This window comes from Somniosus microcephalus, chromosome 12, assembly GCF_052327205.1.
Source record: "Somniosus microcephalus isolate GS21.2 chromosome 12, FLI_Smic_1.0, whole genome shotgun sequence".
NCBI lineage: Eukaryota > Metazoa > Chordata > Chondrichthyes > Squaliformes > Somniosidae > Somniosus > Somniosus microcephalus.
Genome location: NC_140998.1, coordinates 137775208 through 137803090, shown reverse-complemented (window position 1 = coordinate 137803090; position 27883 = coordinate 137775208).

The following is a 27883-nucleotide window of genomic DNA, read 5'->3' as shown; positions in this document are numbered from 1 at the left end:
GACAATAACGGGGCGTTAACAACTCACCGCCCAGGCACGGCAATGTTACCAACGCCCGCGAAATTCGCCTGGCAGCTTGCGGCAGTGGTAAACCCTAGCGCCATGGTCTCCTGCACCTGGAGATCATAAGAACATAAGAATCTTCACCCTCCCACTCCAAGTTCATCTCCAGCCCAGAGGAGATGTCCTTAATCCTGGCACCGGGCAGGCAACACAGCCTTCGGGACTCATGCTCTTGGCTGCAGAGAACTGTATCTATCCCCCTAACTATACTGTCCCCTACCACTACCACATTTCTTTTTACTCCCCACACTTGAATGGCTCCCTGTACCATGGTGCTGTGGTCAGGTTGCTCATCCTCCCTGCAGTCCCTGCCCTCGTCCACACAGGGAGCAATAATCTCGTACCTGTTAGACAAGGCCAAGGGCTGAGGCTCCTCCATCACTACCTCCTGGATCCCAATACCTGCCTCACTTGTAGTCACACCCTCCTGTCCCTGACCATGGGCCAAATTGGAAGTAATTACTCTAGTGGGTGTGACTGCCTCCTAGAACTTAGTGTCCAGGTAACGCTCCCCCTCCCTAATGTGTCGCAGTATCTGAAGCTCAGACTCCAGCTCATCAACTCTGAGCTGAAGTTCCTCGAGAAACCAACATTTGCTGCAAATGTGGTCGCCTTGGACCTCAATGGTGTCCACCAGCTCCCACATGTGTCAACAACAACACATTGCCTGGTCTCCCATCTCAATTAATTAATTAATTCGTTTTTTAAATTTGGAACACGTATATTTTTTGATCTACACCAAGGCATTAAATTTAGACACCCAAGTTTGGAAAGAAGCAAGAAATAGAGAAATACTCACCAACGAATCACTTACCTGCTTCCTGGTGACGTCACACTTCGATTACTTTTTACTTCTTTACACTCACCGGTCCACGCTGCCCGGTCTCCCGCTGTTTAAATACCGCCGCTGATACCGCCTCCAATTAGATCCGCGCTGCCCGGTCTCCCGCTGTTTAAATACCGCTGCTGATACCGCCTCCAATTAGATCCGCGCTGCCCGGTCTCCCGCTGTTTAAATACCGCCGCTGATACCGCCTCCAATTAGATCCGCGCTGCCTGGTCTCCCGCTGTTTAAATACCGCCGCTGATACCGCCTCCGATTAGATCCGCGCTGCCCGGTCTCCCGCTGTTTAAATACCGCCACTGATACCGCCTCCAATTAGGTCCGCGCTGCCCGGTCTCCCGCTGTTTAAATACCGCCGCTGATACCACCTCCAATTAGGTCCGCGCTGCCCGGTCTCCCGCTGTTTAAATACCGCCGCTGATACCGCCTCCAATTAGGTCCGCGCTGCCCGGTCTCCTGCTGTTTAAATACCGCCGCTGATACCGCCTCCAATTAGATCCGCGCTGCCCGGTCTCCCGCTGTTTAAATACTGCCGCTGATACCGCCTCCAATTAGGTCCGTGCTGCCCGGTCTCCCGCTGTTTAAATACCGCCGCTGATACCGCCTCCAATTAGGGCCGCACTGCCCGGTCTCCCGCTGTTTAAATACCGCTGCTGATACCGCCTCCAATTAGGGCCGTGCTGCCCGGTCTCCCGCTGTTTAAATACCGCCGCTGATACCGCCTCCAATTAGGGCCGTGCTGCCCGGTCTCCTGCTGTTTAAATACCGCCGCTGATACCGCCTCCAATTAGGTCCGCGCTGCCCGGTCTCCCGCTGTTTAAATACCGCCGCTGATACCGCCTCCAATTAGGTCCGCGCTGCCCGGTCTCCTGCTGTTTAAATACCGCCGCTGATACCGCCTCCAATTAGATCCGCGCTGCCTGGTCTCCCGCTGTTTAAATACCGCCGCTGATACCGCCTCCAATTAGGTCCGCGCTGCCCGGTCTCCCGCTGTTTAAATACCGCTGCAGATACCGCCTCCAATTAGGTCTGTGCTGCCCGGTCTCCCGCTGTTTAAATACCGCCGCTGATACCGCCTCCAATTAGGTCCGCGCTGCCCGGTCTCCTGCTGTTTAAATACCGCCGCTGATACCACCTCCAATTAGATCCGCGCTGCCCGGTCTCCCGCTGTTTAAATACCGCCGCTGATACCGCCTCCAATTAGGTCCGTGCTGCCTGGTCTCCCGCTGTTTAAATACCGCCGCTGATACCGCCTCCAATTAGATCCGCGCTGCCCGGTCTCCCGCTGTTTAAATACCGCCGCTGATACCGCCTCCAATTAGGTCCGCGCTGCCCGGTCTCCTGCTGTTTAAATACCGCCGCTGATAGCGCCTCCAATTAGATCCGCGCTGCCCGGTCTCCCGCTGTTTAAATACCGCCGCTGATACCGCCTCCAATTAGGTCCGCGCTGCCCGGTCTCCCGCTGTTTAAATACCGCCGCTGATACCGCCTCCAATTAGGTCCGCGCTGCCCGGTCTCCTGCTGTTTAAATACCGCCGCTGATACCGCCTCCAATTAAATCCGCGCTGCCCGGTCTCCCGCTGTTTAAATACCGCCGCTGATACCGCCTCCAATTAGGTCCGCGCTGCCCGGTCTCCCGCTGTTTAAATACCGCTGCTGATACCACCTCCAATTAGGTCCGTGCTGCCCGGTCTCCCGCTGTTTAAATACCGCCGCTGATACCGCCTCCAATTAGGGCTGCGCTGCCCGGTCTCCCGCTGTTTAAATACCGCCGCTGATACCGCCTTCAATTAGGTCCGCGCTGCCCGGTCTCCCGCTGTTTAAATACCGCCGCTGATACCGCCTTCAATTAGGTCCGCGCTGCCCGGTCTCCTGCTGTTTAAATACCGCCGCTGATACCGCCTCCAATTAGATCCGCGCTGCCCGGTCTCCCGCTGTTTAAATACCACCGCTGATACTGCCTCCAATTAGGGCCGTGCTGCCCGGTCTCCCGCTGTTTAAATACCGCCGCTGATACCGCCTCCAATTAGGGCCGTGCTGCCCGGTCTCCCGCTGTTTAAATACCACCGCTGGTACCGCCTCCAATTAGGACCGCGCTGCCCAGTTTCCCGCTGTTTAAATACCACCGCCGCTGATACCACCTCCAATTAGGACCGCGCTGCCCGGTCTCCCACTGTTTAAATACCACCGCCGTTGATACCGCCTCCAATTAGGGCCGCGCTGCCCGGTCTCCCACTGTTTAAATACCGCCGCTGATACCGCCTCCAATTAGGGCTGTGCTGCCCGGTCTCCTGCTGTTTAAATACCGCCGCTGATACCGCCTCCAATTAGGGCCGCGCTGCCCGGTCTCCTGCTGTTTAAATACCGCCGCTGATACCGCCTCCAATTAGGGCTGTGCTGCCCGGTCTCCTGCTGTTTAAATACCGCCGCTGATACCGCCTCCAATTAGGACCGCGCTGCCCGGTCTCCCGCTGTTTAAATACCGCCGCTGATACCACCTCCAATTAGGACCGCGCTGCCCGGTCTCCCGCTGTTTAAATACCGCCGCTGATACCGCCTCCAATTAGGACCGCGCTGCCCGGTCTCCTGCTGTTTAAATACCGCCGCTGATACCGCCTCCAATTAGGACCGCGCTGCCCGGTCTCCCGCTGTTTAAATACCGCCGCTGATACCACCTCCAATTAGGGCCGCGCTGCCCGGTCTCCCGCTGTTTAAATACCGCCGCTGATACCGCCTCCAATTAGGACCGCGCTGCCCGGTCTCCTGCTGTTTAAATACCGCCGCTGATACCGCCTCCAATTAGGACCGCGCTGCCCGGTCTCCCGCTGTTTAAATACCGCCGCTGATACCACCTCCAATTAGGACCGCGCTGCCCGGTTTCCCGCTGTTTAAATACCACCAACGCTGATACCGCCTCCAATTAGATCTGCGCTGCCTGGTCTCCCGCTGTTTAAATACCGTCGCTGATACCGCCTCCAATTAGGGCCGCACTGCCTTGTCTCCCGCTGTTTAAATACCACCGGCGATGATACCGCCTCCAATTAGATCCGCGCTGCCTGGTATCCCGCTGTTTGAAGTTCTGCCGCCACTGATACCGCCTCCAGTTAGATCGTGACGTCATCCAGCTGCGCATAGCCCCGGACCCGAACCTCTATTCCGCCCCCTGCAGCATCGTCGGACAAAAACAGCGGCAGCTGCAGGAGACGTTCATCGGGAGGCCGGGCGCTTCGGGGGCGATACTTAAAGGCGAGGTGGCCGAAGTAAGTAAAAAAAATGCTGAAATGCTCTTTCTCTTTTTTTTCCCTTTGTCTTCGCCAGTGATCGATCAACCTGGCACTCTGATATGGCCGGATTACATAAGAACATAAGAACATAAGAAATAGGAGCAGGAATAGGCCAATCGGCCCCTCGAGCTTGCTCCGCCATTCAATAAGATCATGGCTGATCTGATCCTAACCGCCAATCCACTATCACAGAACCATCTCCTGAATCTAACAGAATTAGACACACGAAATAGGAGCAGGATCAGGCTACACGGCCCCTGGGCCCGCTCCGCTACCCACAGGGCCATGACCGATCGGAACCTAGGCTCATGTCCAAATTCCTGCCCGCTCCCCGTAACCCTTAATTCCCTTTACTTCTAGGAAACTGTCTATTTCTGTTTTAAATTTATGTAATGATGTAGCTTCTACAGCTTTTTGGGGCAGCATATTCCATGGACCTACCACCCTCTGAGTGAAGTAGTTCCTCCTCATCTCAGTTTTGAAAGAGCAGCCCCTTATTCTAAGACTATGCCCCCTAGTTCTAGTTTCACCCATCATCGGGAACATCTTCCCTGCATCCACCCGATCCAACCCCTTCACAATCTTATATGTTTCAATAAGATCGCCTCTCATTCTTCTGAACTCCAATGAGTAGAGTCCCAATCTACTCAACCTCTCCTCATATGTCCATCCCCTCATCCCCGGGATTAACCGAGTGAACCTTCTTTGTACTGACTCGAGAGCAAGTATGTCCTTTCTTAAGTATGGACACCAAAACTGTATGCAGTATTCCAGGTGCGGTCTCACAAATACCTTGTACAACTGAAGCAATACCTCCCTATTTTTATATTCTATCCCCCTAGCAATGAAAGCCAACATTCCATTGGCCTTCTTAATCACTTGCTGCACCTGCATACTAACCTTTTGAGTTTCGTGCACCAGGACCCCCAGATCCCTTTGTACTTCAGTACTTTCCAGTTTCTTGCCACTAAGATAATAACTTGCTCTACGATTTTTCCTGCCAAAGTGCATAACCTCACACTTTCCAGTATTGTATTCCATCTGCCAAATCTCTGCCCACTTACTTAGCCTGTCTATGTCCCCTTGCAGGTTTTTTATGTCCTCCTCACTCACTACTTTCCCCCCCATCTTAGTATCATCTGCAAACTTTGATATGTTACACTCGGTCCCCTTCTCCAAATCGTTAATATAGATTGTAAAGAGTTGGGGACCCAGCACTGACCCCTGCGGAACACCACTAGTTACTGATTGCCAGTCTGAGAATGAACCATTTATCCCAACTCTCTGCCTTCTGTTAGATAGCCAATCCTCTATCCATGCCAGAATATTACCCCCAATCCCATGATTTTTTATCTTAAGCAATAATCTTTTGTGTGGCACCTTGTCAAATGCCTTTTGGAAGTCTAAATACACTACGTCCACTGGTTCCCCTTTATCCACCCTATACGTTACTTCCTCAAAGAACTCCAGCAAATTTGTCAAACATGACTTCCCCTTCATAAAACCATGCTGACTTTGTCCTATTAAATTATGATTATCCAAATGTCCTGTTACTATCTCCTTAATAATGGACTCCAAAATTTTACCTACCACAGATGTTAGGCTAACCGGTCTATAGTTTCCAGCCTTCTATCTACTGCCCTTTTTAAATAAGGGTGTTACATTAGCAGTTTTCCAGTCTGCCGGGACCATTGCCGAGTCCAGGGAGTTTTGGAAAATTATTACCAATGCATCCACAATCCCTACCGCCACTTCCCTCAAGACCCTAGGATGTAAGCCATCAGGTCCAGGTGATTTATCCGCCTTGAGTTCCATTATTTTACCGAGTACCACTTCCTTAGTGATTTTGATCGTGTTTAGCTCCTCTCCCCCTTTAGCCCCCTCTTTTTCCAGTGTTGGGATGTTCTTAGTGTCTTCTACTGTAAAGACTGATGTAAAATATTCATTCAGTGTTTTTGCCATCTCCATATTTCCCACCATTAATTTTCTGGTCTCATCCTCTAAGGGACCAACATTTACTTTAGCCACCCTTTTTCTTTTTATATAACTATAAAAACTCTTACTATCTGTTTTTATATTTTTTGCTAATTTACTTTCATAATCTATCTTCCCTTTCTTAATCAATCTTTTTGTTATTTTTTGCTGTCTTTTAAAGTTTTCCCAATCCTCTATCCTCCCACTAGATTTGGCTACCTTATATGCCCTTGTTTTTAGTCGAATACTATCCTTAATTTCTTTACTTAGCCACGGATGGCTGTCTTTTCTTTTACACCCCTTTCTTCTCAGTGGAATATATATTTTTTGGAAGTTGTAAACTAACTCCTTAAATGTACACCACTGATCATGTATCGTCTTACCCTTTAATCTATTTTCCCAATCCACTCTACTCAATTCCGCTCTCATACCTTCATAGTCTCCTTTATTCAAGCTTAGCACGCTTGTTTGAGATCCAACCTTCTCACCCTCTAATTGAATATGGAATTCAACCATGTTATGGTCACTCATTCCAAGCGGATCCTTTACTAGGACAATTTTAATTAACCCTGTCTCGTTACACAGGACCAGATCTAAGGTTGCCTGCCCCCTGGTCGGTTCAGTTACATACTGCTCAAGAAACCCACCCCTAATACACTCAATGAACTCATCCTCAAGGCAGCCCTGCCCAATTTGATTTGTCCAATTAATATGATAGTTAAAATCCCCCATAATTATAGATGTTCCCTTATTACAAGCCTCAACAATTTTCTGATTGATACTCCGTCCAACAGAGTTGCCACTGTTTGGAGGCCTATAGACTACGCCCACTAATGTTTTTTTCCCCTTATTATTCCTTACCTCCACCCAAACTGTTTCATTGTCCTGATCTTTTGACCCAATATCATTTCTCTGTATTACAGTGATTCCTTCCTTTATTAACATAGCCACCCCACCTCCCCTTCCTTCCTGCCTGTCCTTCCTGATCGTTAAATAACCTGGTATGTTTAATTCCCAGGCATTGTCACCCTGCAGCCATGTTTCTGTAATGGCCACAAGATCATACCCATACGTAGTTATTTGTGCCATTAACTCATCTATTTTGTTACGAATGCTACGTGCATTCAGATAGAGAACTTTCAAAGATGTTTTGTGACACTTAGTTCCTGCTTTTGCCCTTTTTATTACTTTACCTTTTACTCCATACCTTCTGCCCCTTCCTGACATGCTCTGGTTTTTAATTTCCCCACTGCTACCTAAGTCTATGACCTTCTCTGTTGTCATTTGTATTATTTGCTCTCTAGGAACCTCCCCCCCACTAGTTAGTTTAAAGCCCTCTCTACAGCCCTAGTTATATGATCCGCCAGGACTCTAGTCCCAGCACTGGCCAAGTGAAGCCCGTCCCAACGGAACAGCTCCCTCCTGCCCCAGTACTGGTGCCAGTGTCCCAGGAAGCAAAACCCATTTCTCCCACACCAGTCTTTGAGCCACGCATTTAACTCTCTAATTTTATTTGTCCTAGCCAAATTCGCTCGTGGCTCAGGTAATAATCCAGAGATTATTACCCTTGTGGTTCTGCTTTTTAATTTGGCCCCTAGCTGCTCAAACTCCCTCAGCAGAACCTCCTTCCTTGTCCTATCTATGTCGTTGGTACCAACATAGACCACGACAACTGGATCCTCCCCCTCCCACTCCAAGTTTCTCTCCAGTCCAGAGGAGATGTCCTTAACCCTGGCACTGGGCAGGCAACACAGCCTTCGGGACTCTCGCTCTCGGCTGCAGAGAACTCTATCTATCCCCCTAACGATACTATCCCCTACCACTACAACATTTCTTTTAACTCCCCCCACTTGAATGGCCCCCCGCTCCACGGTGCTGTGGCCAGGTTGCTCATCCTCCCCGCAGTCCCTGTTCCCATCCTCACAGGGAGTAAGAGCCTCGAACCTGTTGGACAAGTGCAAGGGCTGCGGCTCCTCCAACACTACCTCCTGGATCCCCGTACCTGCCTCACTTCTAGTCACACCATCCTGACCCTGGCCACGGACTACATCTGAATTAATTAATCTAATTGGTGTGACTACCTCCTGATACACAGAGTCCAGGTAACTCTCCCCCTCCCTGATGTGTCTCAGTGTTTGAAGCTCGGTCTCCAGCTCTTCAACACGGAGCCGGAATTCCTCAAGCAGCCAACACTTACTGCAAATGTGATCACCGTGAGCATCAATGGTGTCCACCAGCTCCCACATATTGCAGCAGCAACACATCGCCTGATCTCCCATTCTATGTAATTAATTAAATTTACTGATATTATTCTTAAATACCCTCTGCCTCGATTCTAGATGGTGAATATCACGCCTTAGAAACTATAAACCAAGGAGATTTAAGCTTAAAAAGGGAGAAATACTTACCAACCAATCACTTACCCGCTTTGTGGTGACGTCACACCTTGAATACTTTATACCTCTCTCCTTCCCTGAGATTGGAGATTGGTGAGGCCTACCTGAGCCTCTGGGGCCTCTTGTAGTCGCTCTGCCGCTCAGCTCCGCCTCCACCCGCTGCCGATGCCGCACTGGGGCCTACCTGAGCCTCTGGGGCCTCTTGTAGTCGCTCTGCCGCTCAGCTCCGCCTCCACCCGCTGCCGATGCCGCACTGGGGCCTACCTGAGCCTCTGGGGCCTCTTGTAGTCGCTCTGCCGCTCAGCTCCGCCTCCACCCGCTGCCGATGCCGCACTGGGGCCTTACCTGAGCCTCTGGGGCCTCTTGTAGTCGCTCTGCCGCTCAGCTCCGCCTCCTCCCACTGCCGATGCCGCACTGGGGCCTACCTGAGCCTCTGGGGCCTCTTGTAGTCGCTCTGCCGCTCAGCTCCGTCTCCACCCGCTGCCGATGCCGCACTGGGGCCTTACCTGAGCCTCTGGGGCCTCTTGTAGTCGCTCTGCCGCTCAGCTCCGCCTCCTCCCACTGCCGATGCCGCACTGGGGCCTACCTGAGCCTCTGGGGCCTCTTGTAGTCGCTCTGCCGCTCAGCTCCGCCTCCACCCGCTGCCGATGCCGCACTGAGGCCTACCTCAGCCTCTGGGGCTTCTTGTAGTCGCTCTGCCGCTCAGCTCCGCCTCCTCCCGCTGCTGATGCCGCTGCTGTCGGGGACCAGGTAAGTTTTGACCTTGCAGAGCCTGCAGCAATGGCCTTTCCCTTTAAGGGCGGGAAGGAGCCTTCCAACGCGGCAGCGCTGCACGGCCCATTATGCGGCACTACACAACTCCCGCCCCGCCTGCTGCCTGTTGTGCTCCAGGAAGGAAGTGGAGCACTTGATTTGGTGCTCCACTTTCTTCCTGGAGTGCTAAAACCAAATTTTTAAAAAGCTGGGAATCATTAGTGTCTGGCGCTAAGTTTCCCAGCTTTCAAAAGTTACCGCCCCCAAATGGGGCGATATTGAATTTCTACCCCTAAAAATCTGAAACAGGAACCCAAGACAACGTCTTCCAGTTTTAACAGGGGTAGGACGAGAGGTGGGTGACGAATTTGCTTGCAGGAGGCTGGTCAGTCATTGAAACCTTTTAAGGAGGCTGCATGCCTCCAATTTAACAGTTTCTATTTTTAACCACAGGTGGCCAGGTTTCCCAGCCCTTGGGAAACCCAGCAGGTAAAAGGAGATGAGAAGGTCTGCATCCATAAGGTAAGTGCCTTTACAGCACTGCTTGTGGGCCAGGTGGGGCAGGACTGTTTCCTCCAGGCCCAACGAGCTTACCTGTAAACCACCCCCCACTGTGAGAGGACACCCCCACCATCATCTGCTCTCCCTCGACCATTTTCTACCCCCCCGACCGCCATCTCCCCCCACCGCAATCTCTCCCACCCCCCAATAGAACCCCGACAATGATCTCTCTCTATCTGCTGCTCCGTTGTGACCTTCTGCTGCAGGTTTTCCCGCCCGACAGGCAGCCAGCCAGTCAATCAAGCTGGCTGTCAGGCCGAAACCCTGGAGAAAAACTTTAAAAGACGTCCTGCACGTAAAAACTGCAGGGCCTTCAAGAATCCAGTACTTCTGGGTTTCCTGTCCATAACTCCTCCCCCCTGCCCTGAATGCGCCTCCGAGATAAGATCGGGGCCTAAATGAATTTATAATTTGTCATTTGTAACTTAAATTTTTCTCTATTTTAGCGGAGACGTTAACAGATTTATTTTAAATAGCTTAATTGCCACTAAAGTAGCTGAAAGCCCAGAGATAATTGGAAACAGAAGGGTGACCAGGAAAAGGTAAGACAGCTAACTGTTTATTTTATTTTTATGATTTTTCTTGTTCTCGAGGAGGGTTCTGTAGTTTGTTGAATCAAGATGAGATTTCATTACATCTGTTACTAGATGAAAGCAGTCTGCTAGTAGGTTTTGCTAGCGTGGATAGAGAATGTTTCCACTTGTGGGGAAGAGCATAACTAGAGGCCATCAATATAAGATAGTCACCAAGAAATCAGGGACTTCAGAAGAAACTTCTTTACCCAAAGAGTGGTGAGAATGTGGAACTCACTACCACAGGGAGTGGTTGAAGCGAATAGTATAGATGCATTTAAGGGGAGGCAAGACAAACATATGAGGGAATAAAAAAAGAAAATGCTGGAGAAACTCAGCAGGTCAGGCGGCATCTGTGAAGAGAGAAACAGAGTTAACGTTTCAGGTCGATGACCTTTTGTCAGAACTGGAAAAAAGCAGGAAATGGAACAGATTTTTAAGCAAGTGTAGGGGCTGGGAAATGGGGGAGGGGATGAAACATAGAAACATAGAAGATAGGAGCAGGAGTAGGCCATTCGGCCCTCTAGCCTGCTCTCCATTCAATGAGATCATAGCTGATCATCCAAATTCAGTACCCTGTCCCTGCCTTCTCCCCATATCCCTTGATCCCTTTAGCCTTAAGAAATATATCTAACTCCTTCTTGAATATATTTAATGAATTGGCATCAACTGCCTTCTGTGGTAGAGAATTCCACAGGTTCACCTCTCTCTGGGTGAAGAAATTCCTCCTCATCTCTATCCTAAATGGCTTACCCCTTATCCTTAGACTGTGACCCCTGGTTCTGGACTCCCCGGCCATCGGGAACATCCTTCCTGCATCTAGTCTGTCTAGTCCTGTTAGAATTTTATAAGTTTCAAAGAGGTCCCCTCTCATTCTTCTAAACTCCAGCGAGTATAAGCCTAATCGACCCAATCTCTCCTCATACGTCATTCCTGCCATCCCAGGTATCAGTCTGATGAATCTTCGCTGCATTCCCTCCATGGCAAGAACATCCTTCCTCAGATAAGGCGATCAAAACTGCACACAATACTCAAGGTGTAGTCTCGCCAAGGTCCTGTACAACTGCAGCAAGACATCCTTGTTCCTGTACTCGAACCCTCTCGCTACGAAGGCCAACATACCATTTGCCTTCTTAACCGCCTGCTGCACCTGCATGCTTACCTTCAGCGACTGGTGCACAAGGACACCCAGGTCTCGTTGCACTTCCCCTTCTCCCAAAATATTGCCGTTCAGATAATAATCTGCCTTCCTGTTTTTGCCACCAAAGTGGATAACCTCGCATTTATCCACATTATACTGCATCTGCCATGCATCTGCCCAATCACCCAACCTGTCCAAATCATACTGGAGTTTCTCGGCATCCTCCTCACAGCACACACGGCCACCCAGCTTTGTGTCGTCTGCAAACTTGGAGATATTACATCTAGATCCCTCATCTAGATCATTAATATATATTGTGAATAGCTGGGGTCCTAGCACCGATCCCTGCAGTACCCCACTAGTCACTGCCTGCCACTCGGAAAAAGACCCGTTTATTCCAACTCTTTGCTTCCTGTCTGCCAACCAGTTCTCTATCCAAGTCAGTACCTTGCCCTCAATCCCATGTGCCTTAACTTTACACGCTAATCTCTTATGCGGGACCTTATCGAAAGCCTTCTGAAAGTCCAAATACACCACATCCACTGGTTCTCCCTTATCTATTTTACCAGTTACATCCTCAAAAAATTCCAGTAGATTGGTCAAGCACGATTTACCTTTTGTAAATCCATGTTGACTTTTTTTCCGATCCTGTCACTGTTTTCCAAGTTCTCTGCTATTACATCTTTTATAATGGACTCTAGCATTTTCCCCACTACCAATGTCAGGCTTACCGGTCTATAATTCCCTGTTTTCTCTCTACCACCTTTTTTGAATAGTGGGGTAGCATTAGCTACCCTCCAATCATGGGAACTGTTACAGAGTCTATAGAATTTTGGAAGATGACCAGCAATGCGTCTACTATTTCTAGAGCCACTTCCTTGAGTACCCTAGGATGTAGATTATCAGGCCCTGGGGATTTATCGGCCTTCAATCCCGTCAATTTCCCTACAAATACTGATTTCTTTCAATTCCTCCCTCTCATTAGACCCTATGTTCCCCGACATCTCTGGGAGGTTATTTGTGCCCTCCTTTGTGAAGACAGAACCAAAATATGTATTTAATTGGTCTGCCATTTCTTTGTTCCCCATTATAAATTCCCCTGATTCTGACTGCAAGGGACCTACGCTTGACTTCACCAATCTTTTTCTCTTCACATATCTATAGAAGCTTTTACAGTCAGTTTTTATGTTCCCTGCAAGCTTACTCTCATACTCTATTTTCCCCCTCTTAATTAATCCTTTTGTCCTCCTTTGTTGAATCCTAAACTGCTCCCAATCCTCAGGTTTGCTGCTTTTTCTGGCCAATTTATATGTCCTCTCCTTGGATCTTATGCTATCCCTAATTTCCCTTGTTAGCCATGGTTGATTCACCTTTTTGTTTTATTTTTATGTCAAACAGGGATGAACAAACTCTGTAGTTCATCCATGCGATCTTTAAATGTTTGCCATTGCCTATCCACCGTCAAGCCTTTTAGTAACATTCCCCAATTAATCCTACCCAACTTGCGCCTCATACCATCATAGCTTCCTTTATTTAAATTCAGGACCCTAGTCTCTGAGTCAAATACTTCACTCTCCATCTTAATGAAGATTTCTATCATATTATGATTGCTACGCACCAAGGGGCCTCGCACAACAAGATTGTTAATTATTCCTTTCTAATTACATAATACCCAGTCTAAGATGGCCTGATCTCTAGTTGGTTCCTCAACATATTGGTCCAGGAAACCATCCCGTATACAATCCAGGAATTCCTCCTCCACAGTATTGTTACTAATTTGGTTAGACCAATCTATATGTAGATTAAAGTCACCCATGATAACTGCTGTGCCCTTATTGCACGCATCTCTAATTTCCCATTTAATGCCATCCCCAACCTCTGCATTACTGTTTGGTGGTCTGTATACAACTCCCACTAATGTTTTCTGTCCCTTGGTATTTCTCAGCTCTACCCATGCAGATTCTACATTATCAGAGCTAATATCCTTCCTTACAATTGCGTTAATCTCCTCTTTAACCAGCAATGCTATCCCACCTCCTTTTCCTTTTTGCCTGTCTTTCCTGAATATTGAATACCCCTGGATGTTGAGTTCCCAGCCCTGTTCACCCTGGAGCCATGTTTCCGTAATCCCAATCATATCATATCTGTTTACATCTATTTGCGCAGCTAATTCATCCACCTTATTACGAATGCTCCTCGCATTAAGACACAAAGCCTTCAGGCTTGTTTTTTTAACAATCTTAGACCTTTTAGAATTATTATTTACTGTGGCCATGTTTGATTTAAACCCTTGATTTCTCTGACTGCCACTTTTGCTTTTCTCCTTCCTGTCTTTTGCTTCTATCCTTGTTTCCCTTTCCTCTGTCTCCCTGCACAGGTTCCCAACCCCCTACCATTTTAGTTTAAACCCTCCTCCACAGCACTAGCAAACACTCCCCCTAGGACATCGGTCCCAGTCCTGCCCAGGTGCAAACCATCTGTTTTGTACTGGTCCCACCTCCCCCAGAACCGGTTCCAATGTCCCAGGACTTTGAATCCCTCCCCCTTGCAACATTCCTCTAGCCACATATTCATCTGAAATATCCTTCTATTTCTACTCTGACTAGCACGTGGCACTGGTGGCAATCCTGAGATTACTACCTTTGAGGTCGTATTTTTAAATTTACCTCCTAACTCCCTATATTCAGCTTTTAGGACCTCATCCCGGTTTTTACCTATATCATTGGTACCTATATGCACCACAACAACTGGCTGTTCACCCTCCCCTTCCAAAATGCTCTGTAGCCACTCCAAGATATCCTTGACCCTTGCACCAGGGAGGCAACATACCATCCTGGAGTCTCATTTGCAGCCGCAGAAACGCCTATCTACTCCCCTTACAATAGAATCCCCTATCACTATAGCTCTCCCACTCTTTTTCCTCCCGTCCTGTGCAGCAGAACCACCCATGGTGCCAGGAAGTTGGCTGCTGCTGCCTTCCTCTGATAAGCCATCTACCTCACCAATATCCAAAGCGGTATATCTGTTTGAGAGGGGGATGGCCACAGGGGACCCCTGCACTACCTGCCTGCACCTACTACTCTGCCTGGTGGTCAGCCATTCTCTTCCTGCCTGTGCAGCCTTTACCTGCGATGTGACCAACTCCCTAAACGTGCTATCCACGACGTCCTCAGCATCGCGAATGCTCCAGTATGCATCCAGTTGCAGCTCCAGCGCCACAATGCAGTCTGCCAGTAATTGCAGCTGGATACACTTCCCGCACACATGGTCATCAGGGACACAGGAAGTGTCCCTGATTTCCCATAATGTGCAGGAGGAGCATATCACGGCGCTGAGCTGTGCTGCCATGCCTTACCCTTTAATTAATTCAAATTAAATTAAATCAAATCAATCGCACCAATTACACTACAATTAAATGATATACTCAAGGGCCCTTGTTTAACAGCAGTGCCTGCTACACAACAGAGACCCTAGAAAGAACAAAAGGGAAGGCCTTTGATAGGATAGAAGGCAGGAGAGATTAAGAGACATTGAGAGACATTAAGAGATACTCAAGGCAAAAGGAGATGGTAATGGGATAGGTTAAGAAACAAAGGATGGCTGTAGATGAACTGTAAATTGCACTGGCAGAAAGAAAGACAGCTGCCATGTGGGAGAGAAGAACAGAACAAAAGTGTGGATAAAATATATATATATGTTATATGATCTGAAATTGTTGAATTCTATGTTGAGTCCAGAAGGCTGTAAAGTGCCTAATCGAAAGATGAGGTGCTGTCCCTCGAGCTTACGCTAAGCTTCCATGGAACAATGCAAGAGGCTGAGGATGGTGAGGTCTGAGTGGGAGTGGAGCGGAGAATTAAAGTGACAGGCGACCAGAAGCTCGGGATCCCCCTTACCGACTGAATGGAGTTGTTCCGCAAAGCAGTCACCCAATCTGCATTTGGTCTCCCCAATGTAGAGGAGACCACATCGTGAGCAGCGAATACAGTATACTAAATTGCAAGAAGTACAAGTAAATCGCTGTTTCACCTGGAAGGGGTGTTTGGGGCCCTGGACAGTGGGGAGGGGGGAGGTATAAGGGCATGTGTTGTATCTCCTGCGCTTGCACGGGAAGGTGCCGGGCAAAGGGGAAGGGTTGGGGGGCGATAGAGGAGTGGACTAGGGTGTCACAGAGGGAGCGGTCCCTGTGGAATGCTGAAAGGGGAGGTGAGGGGAAGATGGGTTTGGTGGTGGGATCACGCTGGAGGTGGCGGAAATGGCGGAGGGTGATCCGTTGAATGTGGAGGCTGGCGGGGTGAAAGGTGAGGACAAGGGGAACTCTATCGTGATTCCAGGAGGGAGGGGCAGGGGTGAGGGCAGAAGTGCGGGATATAGAACGGACAAGGTTAAGGGCCGGGTCAACCATAGAGGGGCATCCTCGGTTGAGGAAAAAGGAAGACATGTCGGAAGCACTGGTTTGGAAGGTGGCATCATCAGAGCAGATGCGGCGGAGACGGAGAAATTGGGAGAATAGAATAGAGTCCTTACGGGAAGCAGGGTGGGAGGAAGTGTAGTCCAGGTAGCTGTGGGAGTCAGTGGGCTTGTAGTGAATGTTGGTCAATAACCTATCCCCAGAGATGGCGACAGAGAAGTCGAGGAAGGGAAGGGAAGAGTCGGAGATGGACCATGTGAAGGTGAGGGAAGGGTGGAAATTGGAAGCAAAGTGAATGAAATTATCTAGTTCAGGGCGAGAGCAGGAAACGGCACCGATACAGTCATCAATGTATCGGAAAAAGAGGTGAGGGAGGGGACCCGAGTAGGACTGGAACAAAGAGTGTTCCACATATCCCACAAAAAGGCAGGCATAGCTAGGACCTATGCATGTTCCCATAGCAACACCTTTGATTTGGAGGAAGTGAGTGCAGTCAAAGGAGAAATTGTTCAATGTGAGAACAAGTTCAGCCAGGTGGAGGAGGGTGGTGGTGGATGGGGACTGGTTGGACCTCTGTTCAAGGAAGAAGTGGAGTGCCCTCAGGCCATCCTGGTGGGGGTTGGAGGTGTAGAGGGATTGTACGTCCATAGTGAAAAGGAGGCGGTTGGGGCCAGGAAACTGGAAACTGTTAAAGTGGGGGAGGGCGTCGGAAGAGTCGCGGATGTAGGTGGGAAGAGACTGGACAAGGGGAGAAAAAATAGAGTTGAGATAGGAAGAGATAATTTCCGTGGGGCAAGAACAGGCTGAAACGATGGGTCTACCAGGGCAGTCCTGTTTGTGGATATTGGGAAGGAAGTAGAAGCGGGCTGTGCGGGGTTGGGGAACTATGAGGTTGGCGGCTGTGGGGAGAAGATCTCCAGAGGAGATGAGGTCAGTGACAGTCTTGGAAACAGTGGCTTGATGTTCGGTAGTGGGGTCATGCTCCAGGCAGAGGTAGGAGGAGGTGTCAGAGAGTTGGCATTCAGCTTCCGCTAGGTAGATGTCGGTTCGCCAAACAACAACAGCACCACCCTTGTCAGCGGGTTTAATGACAATGTCGGGGTTGGATCTGAGAGAATGGAGTGCTGCAAGTTCAGAGGGAGGTAGGCTGGAGCGAGTGAGGGGAGCAGAGAAATGGAGATGGCCAATGTCACGCCGGCAGTTTGCAATGAAAAGATCTAGAGAGGGTAAGAGGCCAGAGGAAGGGGTCCAGGTAGAACGAGAATTTTGAAAGCGGGAGAAAGTGTCAGCCATGCGGGGGGAAGACTCCTGGCCAAAAAAGTGGGCACAGAGATGAAAGCGGCGGAAAAAGAGCTCAGCATCGTGCCAAGCTCGAAATTCATTGAGATGGGGGCGTAAGGGGATGAAGCTCAGGCCTTTGCTAAGGACTGATCGTTCGGGGTCAGAGAGGGGAAGGTCAGAGGGGATAGTGAAAACGTGGCAGGGGGTGAGATTGGGAGAAGGGATGGGGTCAGAGGAAAGTGAAGGGGAAGAAGGTTCCGGAGGGGCGTTGGTGTCCAAGAGTTGTTGAAGCTTGTGATCCTTGACACCTGAAAGGAAGAAAAAAAGTTTTTTGTTAAAGCGCAGGATGAGGCGAAGGATGAAATGGAACTGTGGACCAGGACAGCTTTGAGATAGAGTGAGTCGGTGCTGCTGAAGAGAGAGGTCAAGAGTGTTCATGTAGCGTCACATGGCATTCAGCGTGGATCTCAGGATACGGCGAGAGCAGTGGTTCAAGGAACGCTGAATATCTTGGCGATATCTGTAGTCCTGGGTGGATCCAAAACACGAAGGGTGGAAGGGAATAGAGGGTTATGCTGATATATTTAAATGAGGAAAGATGGGAGGAGGCTCGAGTGGAGCATAAGCGCCGGCATGGCCTGGTTGGGCTGAATGGCCTGTTTCTGTGCCGTATATCCTATATAATCCTATAGTATCCTATGGGTAATTTCAAGGCTTAAGTTCATCAGGGATACCAGCTGGTGTTGACCTCTGACCTGAACAATACCAGGAGCAAATGATAAGTAATAAGGTTGTGTTTTTTTGTAGAGGAGGTGGGCATAACAGCCTAGGTTAGGGAGAGTATATTGATGGCTTTACTGTAGGCCTCATAGACCTGCTGCATATAAGCTACCACAGTCTTGATAGCGCTAATCCAAACAATAACAATTAATTTTTGTGTTCGCATTTAAGAGACGCCAGGCATTTACTAGATTGAAGCTCCTGTGGAATACTTAAGCACCAACATTACACAGTACACAGGCAGGGGGAAAAAAATAGTTGTGACAAGCTTGGCTGGCTGTGATCCATTACTGCAGTAAATGTGCAGGAGGAGGAGCAAAGTGGAGGAGAAGCATCCGGGAAGGCGCCAAACACCTCGAGTCTCTTCGCCGGGACCAAGCGGAAGCCAAGCGCAGGCAGCGCAAGGAGCACACGTCAACCCAAGCACCCCATCCACCCGCCCCTTCAAACACCGTCTGCCCCACCTGTGACAGAGACTGTAGGTCCCGCATTGGACTCATCAGTCACCTGCGAACTCATTTTTAATGTGGAAGCAAGTCATCCTCGGTTCCGTGGGACTACCTAAGAAGAAGAAGAAGAAGAAATGTGCAGGAAGAACCGGGGCAGGGTGGGATATTTAAACTGTCAGGCACTTGCTGTTTCTGCAACTGGGAAAACTTCATTGATAAGGAAAGGATTATTTGCGAGTCTCCAGTTGCTTTAGTTTTTATTTCTGTAATCTCCTTCAGGTTTGATTGTTTGGTTGCACTGTCTCACAATTCACCCGTCATTGTCAGGGCGAAGCATGGGAATATGGCATTTTAGGGTAATGCCTGGATACGTGTCAATGTCTGAGTATGTGAGATGGCCTGGGAAAAGTTTGGGTGCCTGGTATGCTCAGAGCAATGTCTGGGTGTGTGGAACTGTCAGGGCAATGTCTGGGTATGTGGCATTGTCAGGGCAATGTCTGGGTATGTGGCATTGTCAGGGCAATGTCTGGGTGTGTGGCATTATCAGGGCAATGTCTGGGTGTGTGACATTATCAGGGCAATGTCTGGGTGTGTGACATTATCAGGGCAATGTCTGGGTGTGTGGTATTGTCAGGGCAATGTCTGGGTATGTGGCATTTTCAGAGCAATGTCTGGGTGCATGGTATGCTCAGGACAATGTCTAGGTATGTGGCATTGTCAGGGCAATGTCTGGGTGTATGGCATTGTCAGGGCAATGTCTGGGTGTGTGGCATTGTCAGGGCAATGTCTGGGTGTGTAGCATTGTCAAGGCAATGTCTGAGTGTGTGACATTGTCAGGGCAATGTCTGGGTGTGTGGCATTGTCAGGGCAATGTCTGGGTGTGTGGTATTGTCAGAGCAATGTCTGGGTGTTTGGCATTGTCAGGGCAATGTCTGGGTGTGTAGCATTGTCAGGGCAATGTCTGGGTGTGTGGCATTTCAGGGTAATATCTGGGTGTGTGGCATTGTCAGGGCAATGTCTGGGTGTGTGGCATTGTCAGGGCAATGTCTGGGTGTGTGGCATTGTCAGGGCAATGTCTGGGTGTGTGGCATTGTCAGGGCAATGTCTGGGTGTGTAGCATTGTCAGGGCAATGTCTGGGTGTGTAGCATTGTCAGGGCAATGTCTGGGTGTGTGGCATTGTCAGAGCAATGTCTGGGTATGTGGCATTTCAGGGTAATATCTGGGTATGTAGCATTGTCAGAGCAATGTTTGGGTGTGTGGCATTTCAGGGTAATATTTGGATGTGTGACATTTCAGGGTAATATTTGGATGTGTGGCATTTCAGGGTAATATTTGGATGTGTGGCATTTCAGGGTAATATTTGGATGTGTGACATTTCAGGGTAATTGGATGTGTGGCATTTCAGGGTAAGATTTGGATGTGTGACATTTCAGGGTAATATTTGGATGTGTCGCATTTCAGGGTAATATTTGGATGTGTGACATTTCAGGGTAATTGGATGTGTGACATTTCACCGTAATATTTGGATGTGTGACATTTCAGGGTAAGATTTGGGTGTGTGGCATTTCAGGGTAATATTTGGATGTGTCGCATTTCAGGGTAATATTTGGATGTGTGACATTTCAGGGTAATTGGATGTGTGGCATTTCAGGGTAATTGGATGTGTGGCATTTCAGGGTAATTGGATGTGTGACATTTCACCGTAATATTTGGATGTGTGACATTTCAGGGTAATATTTGGATGTGTGGCATTTCAGGGTACTATTTGGATGTGTGGCATAGAAGCCTTGGCCACCTATCTGGCAGCGGGCAGAACAGCAGCAGGAAAAGGGTGGTAAGTTTTGCTCTCCAATATTGAGCATGACCCATTCCTGTCTGAAAATGGAGATGAAAATTTGTACCCATTTAGTGTATACTTCCTTTCATTATTTTTTCCCCAAAAGGTACAACTTCCCATTTCTCTACTTTAAACTGCAGAAATCACCTTACCCCCTAACCTGCCTATGTCTTCCTGCAACCTCTTGCATTCTTCCTTACAGTTTCCATGCTCCCTAATTTAGTGTCATTAGCAAACTTCAATGTCAATCCTCATGTTTCTATCTCCAAATCATTTGTATGAATAGAAAACAAAGGAGGTTCCAGCGCAGATCCTGGGTCACTCCACTCCCTACTTTAATCCGAGAAATATCCATTTGATCCGACATTTTGCTTACTGTCTGCTAGCCATTCCTCTATCCATTAGGCTACATTCTTTTTAATGCCATGTTCCTTAATTTTCATAAAGTGTCTCCTATGTGGCACCTTATCAAAAGCCTTCTGAAAATTCATTTATACAACATTAACCCCATTCCCTTTATTCTCAAAAAAAATTCCATTAAATTAGTGAAGCATGACCTGCCCTTTACAAATCTATGCTGACTGTTCCTGGCTTTCTAAATGTTCATTAATGTCATGTCGAATTATCGGCTCTAGCAGGCTGATTTTATGATTGCGTGCTCCCGGCAGGGAGTTCTGCTCATCCATCATCCATTATGGGAAATGGAGGCTGGGCTGTGCATGATTTTCTATACATCAAGTGACGATGACTCAGGGAGAGAAATCACAAGCAATGCCATGGCACAATGAAGCAAGTTGTTTTTTTGGGGGTGAGGGGGGTTGGGGAGGAGGAGGAGGAGGGGGGAAGGGAAGAAGTGCTAGTGTCAAGGAAAAGCAAGTGATAGTTATAGGGAATTTTATCGAGATTGACATGTCCATTTTTGCATACAAAATTTGGCTACCGCACCGGACCCAAGTCCTCTACTACTATTCTTGTTCTCTGGCTCGGCTTGGTTTTTGTTCTCCTTTCTTCCCTTTCCTATATTTTTTGTTATCTATTACCACCCCCACCCCCCATCACCATCCCAAGTTCCTCCACAAAATATTCTCCCAGCTCTCTTCCTGCACTGAGTATCACCAACTCCTCAGCAATTTCAAGGCTAGCAGACTTCTCAGCCATTTCAATCTTCACCTCAGTTCCCTTTGCCCTCTCTCCTCGCCTCTGAATTATCCAAACCTCTCACATATTTACAGGCATGCCTTCAATCTCACCATCTCATGACCTATCTACAATTTCTATCAACAACCTCCTAGTCTCACACAGTCACTTCTGGAGTCCCCCGAGGTTCCATCATCGCCCCCTTCTCTTCCTTGTCCAAATGCTACCCTTGGTGATATCTGTTTACAACAGGTCTGCTTCCAAATGTATGCTGATGATATCAATCTCCAACTCCACCATCTCTCTTGCCTCTGTTCTGTCAGACTGCTTATCTGACATCCCATCTTGGGTGAGACTTAATTTCCTCCAGGTAAATTTTAGGAAGGTCTTTGGCCCCTACCACAGTCTCTGCTCCCTTGTTACTGACTAAATCAACCATTGCCGTGCATACGGGTTTGGAAGTGGGTCGGCTGTAAAAGTTGTGGAAATAGGTCAGGAACCCGTCTCCTTGTGCCTTTAACTCAGACGCATTTCCCAGCGCGCAACGGACCCAATCAGCAGAGGCGGGCGACCTAATTCAACTCATTAACTGCTTGTTATCAGACCCTTAAGAGGGTTTTAAACTGCAGCTTCTGAATTTAATGGCATGAACACGGGAAGCACACAGCTCGAGAACCTCGACTATGAAGGGGAGGCAGAAGCTCAGTGGTCATTGTGTGAGTGCATTAATTGGCAGCTGGGAATACCACATAAATATACATACCTTACACCTCATTAGTTGCCCAAGGGAAAGGCTGTTGCTGACTCCATTTTGTGCACAGATTTAGGTTTCTGGAGTTTGCAGGTCATTTCTGCAACCTCGGAAGCCACTCTCAGCACATTGCTAGTCAGTATTAGAACCCTGAGGGATTGGCTCTCTGATGCTACTTGACCTGCCATCTACAACATCAGCATAGCTGCCGCTTATACTGTCTCACGTTGGTCCTCAGAGTTGGACCAAGATGAGCACCACCACCAACAACACCAGCCACACCAGCCTTCTCCTCCACCACCTGATGCTCCACAGGAGAGAGCGGGGGCACCACAGGGCTGCAGCACGCTGGAGGCGATACCCCCAACACAGGGTATACAGGCAGAGGATGAGCTTCCTCAACATGACTGAATAGCAGTGCCAAAGGAGACCTCAGGCTATCGTGCCAGGTCGTCGCAGACATTTGTAGCTTGCTGGAACAAGACCTGCTGCCCAGAGGTCCTGGTGGACACTCCATACCAGTGGCGGTCAAGTCACCACCTCCCTCAACTTCTTCACCTCAGGCTCCTTCCAGGGATCTGCAGCAGACATTTGTGGGATATCGCAGTCCGCCGCCCACAGATACATCACCCAGGTGACCGAAGCCATGTTTCACAAGTCAGCCAATTATATCAACTTTGCCACTGATGAAGCCAGTGTTACTGAGCGGGCGCTCAGCTTTGCAGCTCTGGTTGACTTCCCACAGATGCAGGGCATCATCGACAGCACACATGACTCTTTCGTCCTGCGCCAATCCTTCCTCCCTCAGCTCTTCGCACCTCCAAACAGACTGGCTGGCTGCTTGGAGATGAGGGCTACCACTGAAGACGTGGCTCATGACACCCCTAAGGATGCCAAGTACTGAGGCCGAAGAGCATTATAATGTGAGCCACATTTCCACCAAATGTGTCATAAAACAAGCAATAGGTATGCTGAAGATGCGCTTCAGATGCCTTGACAGATCTGGAGCAGCCCTTCAGTACACACCAGCCAGGGTCTCTAGAATCATTGTCATCGGCTGTGCGCTGCATAACATAGCGCAGTAGCGAGGATTGGAGCTGCAGGAGGAACAAGGCACACAGCCTCTTCAGAGGAGGAGGAGGAGGGCGAGCAGGTGGAAGACGAGGAGGAGGAGGAACATGGATTTTTCAGGTGTAATCTGTTAAGGTGCCATGTAAGAGATTTGCTGCAATAAAGCATGTGGTTTTTAAAGGGAATATAATCATGAGGATCGAAAGATGGCAAGGGGGCAGAAAGCAAAGAGTTGGAGTAAATGGAAAGTTTTTGGATTAGTGCGATGGGGATTTGTGCTGAGAGCGCTTTTATTTTTTATTAATTTATATAAATGGTATAGATATAGGCACAAGAGGACTGATATTGAAGTTTGCAGATGATACCAAACATTGTTCAAATGCAGAAAAAGATTAAGGTTTAAAATCAATGTTAAAAGAACGATTCCTGTAATATCTCTTGTTCAGCTCCCATTAATCCATCAGACGTTTTTCAATACACAAACATCCGGGGAAGGTTATCATTCAGGTTACAGCTAAAGGAAAACAGTCACGGTAAAAATGGGCCAACTCATTTATGATGGAGCATTAGTGCATGGTGACATTGCAGTGGAGGACTGGAGTTCCCATCATCCTCACCACTGAACTAAGTAAAGACTAGGGGGGAAAAATTTGGTTGCTTTGTGCCTCCCATTTGCGCCCTAAGAGGGCACTAATGGGGCGCAATGCAACTAGCGCCCGGGTGCGGCGATGTTTGCGCTGATCGCGAAATTGACCAGAGTTTTTGCGGCGGCGCTAAACTGTACCGCCACGATCTCCTGTGTCCGCAGATCGTGACATCAGTCGAGTGTGCAACGCCCCGGTGACGCCCCGGACCGGATATTGAGTGGCGCCCCCTTCCTTTCCGCCTGCCGCAAGCAATGACAGGGAGAGTGGAACGTTTTGCAGTCGGGAAGGGACTGGGGGAGCGCTATTTAAAGGCGCCCTCTTCCTGCCTTTTTTCGTGGGGGACATTTTTGCACCACTGATTCTGAGAGAGAAAGAGAGATTCTGAGAGAGAGGGAGAGACTTCTGCAGAGAGTCAATGCTGTGTGAAGTAGTTTTGACTATTGAGCATCATTTTGCAGGTACTTTTGGATTTGACCTTCATTGCTTCAATTGTCAAGAGACTATGGGGGTTGCACTGATTCGGGGCGTCGCCCTGCGCCTGCAGAATCGGAGGCATCAGAGACGCAGAGAGAGAGTGGCAATCATGGCTAGGGGGAGGAGGGCCAACAGGCCTGTGCACAGGAGACCTTACCCTCCCAGGGTATTCCGGGAACAATTCTCCTACATTAATATGACTGAGGAGTAGTGTTTGCGCAGGGTGCGCTTCAGCAAGGAGGTGGTCACTGAGCTCTGCCACCTGCTGCAACCAGATCTGCAGCCTCAACTCAGGACCAGGATGTCTCTGTCGGTGGCAGTGAAGGTAACAGTGGCTCTGAATTTTTATGCCACCGGCTCCTTTCAAGCAGCTACTGGGGACATTGCCAATATCTCCCAGTTCGCGGTCCATTGCAGTATCCGGGAGGTGACTAATGCCCTCTATAAAAGGAGATGCCAGTACATCTCTTTCCCGATGACCCGGGCCAAACAGCATGAATGCGCATTTTACTTTGCAAGGATAGCGGGCTTCCCCAAGGTGCAGGCCACCATTGACTGCACGCATGTGGCATTGCGTGCACTGCATGAGAATGCAGAGGTTTTGCAAAACTGCAAGGGGTTCCACTCCTTAAATGTGCAGTTGGTTGGTGACCACAGACAGCTCATACTCGCCGTCAATGCCCGCTATCCTGGCAGCAGCCACGATGCTTTCATCCTGCGCCAGACTGGTGTGCCAGAACTTTTCCAGGCACTGCATCAGCCAAGTGGTTGGCTCCTCGGGGACAAGGGTTATCCACTCTGCACCTGGCTGATGACACCGCTCCGTAACCCCAACACCCCTGCTGAGCTGCGGTACAATGAGAGCCATCTCGCCACCAGGAACATCATTGAGCAGACGATCTGCGTGCTCAAGCAACGGTTCCGCTGTCTGGACTACTCAGGAGGAGCCCTGCAGTACTCGCCTGAGAGAGTCTCCCTCTTCATAGTTGTTTGCTGCATTCTTCCTAACCTGGGAATCCTGAGGACCCAGCCAATGCCACCAGGCCTTGGAGCACCACCGGAGGAGGAGGAGGAAGAGGAGGAGGATGATCATCAGCAGCACCAAGGCGGGAGGGAGGCCCACAATGTTGAAACTGCAAGGGCCGTCCATCAACGGCTGATAACAAGCCACTTCTAGGCCCCTACTCAGGAAATGGCTTCTGGCATGGAGAACAATGTGATGGAAAGCAACCCGCAACCCCTATAGCCGGCCAAGGCAGCAATGATTCCAAAGGCAAAACATGTATATTTTGAATACAACAACTTTTTTATTTTACAAACTCTGTGTGTGTCATTTATTCATGACAAACTAATAGAAACAAACACTACAAATCATTAATTAACGTAACTGGTTCTCACAACCTGGAGATAATGTCCAAAACACTAAACAAAAGTTATCAGACCAACCTTAGTCTTTAATAAAAACATTCCCAACATTTCTTGAGCCCTCCTACTTTTTGCCCTTCGAGGGTGATCTCCTTCCCTTGCCCACTTGCCCCCTTCCCACCCTGCTGCTCCTCCATAATGGGGCCCCAGTGGTTGCAGCAAAGCTGGTGGAAGGCTGCTGATTGTCAGATCCTGAGACTACAGATGCCCTTGAAGGATGGTCTCGACCAGCTCTGGGCCTGGAAGGCCAGCTGCAGACTGCACCAACTCTGCATGGGCTGCAGCAGTCTGGGCTACAGGCGGTGGCAAGTGCAATGGGGAAGTGACAGTGGTGGGAGCAGGAATGCTGTCATCTTAAGAGAAGACAGCACCTTCCTGCTTGACCGACACACTGACACTCCCACAGGGCAGCATCTCAACATCCAGAGCAATCTGCTCGAGCACAGATTGCTGGCCTGCTACAGCGCCGTGAGAGCCCCGGGGCAATGTGGCCGAACCAGCAACAATGGCAGCAGTCAGTATTTGCGTTACATCAATCTGAGACTGCATGAGATCAGTCTGAGATTGGATGGCAGCAGCCAGTGACTGAATTGCAGCACTAAGCAGTTGCGTTGCGTCGGTCTGTGCTGCAGCGGAGTGCTCCACACTCCTTACCAGTCCATCAATGCTTTTGGGCACCCTTCCCACTGCACCCATGAGCTGAGTGTGCATGTCCACTGCCTGGGTGTTCATTTCAGCGATGAGCCGCTCCTCCTCTGCGTCCAGTGCAGCAGGACTCGCTGGCCTACTCTCCCTCCGGGGAGAAGGCCCCGAGCTTCCCTAGCCACATCACGTTGCTGCAGCCCACTGGGTCCCGGAGCTTCACCCTCATCAGATCCTTCCCCCCTGCTCCCCTCCAGGGAAGACGTGGTCCCAGTGTGGGCATGGGCTTCCTCGGGAGACGCTGGTGCTGAGGCTCCAGCTTCCTCTTCCTCCTTGTCTGCGGCTTCGCTCCCACTGGCAGCTTGAGGGCCCGTTTCCTCAGCTGGTGAATCACCATCTGAAAGCAGGGAGGTACAAGAGTGGCTTTAGTGTGAGGGAGCAAGGACTGGAGTGATTTAGTAAGTTGGATTGAAAGTGTAAAAAGCTGGTGTTGTGAGGGACAAGTGGAATGAGAGAGGAGAGAAAGCTGATGACCTTACCATTGCTGTCCCAAAGGGGGTCGACCTCTCCAGCGGTGACGGGACTGATCACCTGTCTTGCGATGATCCTGTGGACACGCGCCTCCAGATCACTGGGGGTTTGCAGCTGAGGCGGCCCTCCACCCGTCCGTTGCTGCTGCCGCCTGTTATGAGATAGCTTGGCCTGCAAGAAAAAGGATGGCGTCTGAGTAAATATGCAGCCATGTGCTTGCCTGATGTGCCTCCCATAGTTGAATAGCCCTTAATGTATGCAGCCACATGCTTGCCTGATGTGCCTCCCATAGTTGAAAAGCCCTTAATGTATGCAGCCATGTGCTTGCCTGATGTGCCTCCCATAGTTGAATAGCCCTTAATGTATGCAGCCATGTGCTTGCCTGATGTGCCTCCCATTGTTAAATAGCCCTTAATGCATGCAGCCAGGTGCTTGCCTGATGTGCCTCCCATAGTTGAACAGCCCTTAATGTATGCAAGGTGTGGAATGTGCATATGTGTTTTATGGGATGGCCATAGGCCTTGGATGAGTGTTGGGCATTGGGGTTTTTACACCCTCTGGCTATAGAGTGAGGTTGAGATTGAGGGATGGAGAGGTATTGAAAAAGCAGCCACTCATTTTGACCACCCGAGTGAGGTCGTTGAACTTTTTCTGACATTGTGTATGGGTCCTGGTCACCATGCTCCTGGAGGAGACGTGCTAAGCCATCTCCCTCCACACTCTTCCATAGTCGCGGGGCAATGGCCTCCTGCCACTCTCTGGGTATAGTATTGCTCTTCGGCGCTCCACTGCGCCAACCAGAGCCACCAAGGCCCAGTCGCTGAAGCACTGAGCTCATTCCCTGGCCTCTCCATAGTC